The sequence below is a fragment of the Odontomachus brunneus genome, unplaced genomic scaffold, assembly GCF_010583005.1.
Source record: "Odontomachus brunneus isolate Ranch 3 - 2012 unplaced genomic scaffold, Obru_v1 Obru_scaffold_206, whole genome shotgun sequence".
NCBI classification, from domain to species: Eukaryota; Metazoa; Arthropoda; class Insecta; order Hymenoptera; family Formicidae; genus Odontomachus; species Odontomachus brunneus.
Genome location: NW_022639656.1, coordinates 42122 through 42500, shown reverse-complemented (window position 1 = coordinate 42500; position 379 = coordinate 42122).

Genomic DNA, 379 nt, shown 5'->3' with positions numbered 1-379 from the left:
ATATATATATATATATATATATATATATATATATATATATATATATATACCCTGATAGCCAAATGTCAGAAATAATATGTAAAATTATATTTTATTTTCGTTTCACTATTCCCTACTGAAAAATTTCTGTTAAGATAACAATAGAATTCCCAATTCAATTCTCAGTTGAATTCTCAATTGAATTCTCAAATGTGGTTTCTGCAAAAATTCGCATGTAAGATCTCAATTGAGATATTTCTGATATCTGATAGAAATAATTTATTGAAAATATAATGAACTTTTGCTGAAATGCTTTTGAAAAGCATTCACAATTTTAATCCAATTTCATTAAAATTTCATTATAATTTCATTAATATTTCGATAATATTTTATTAAGAGA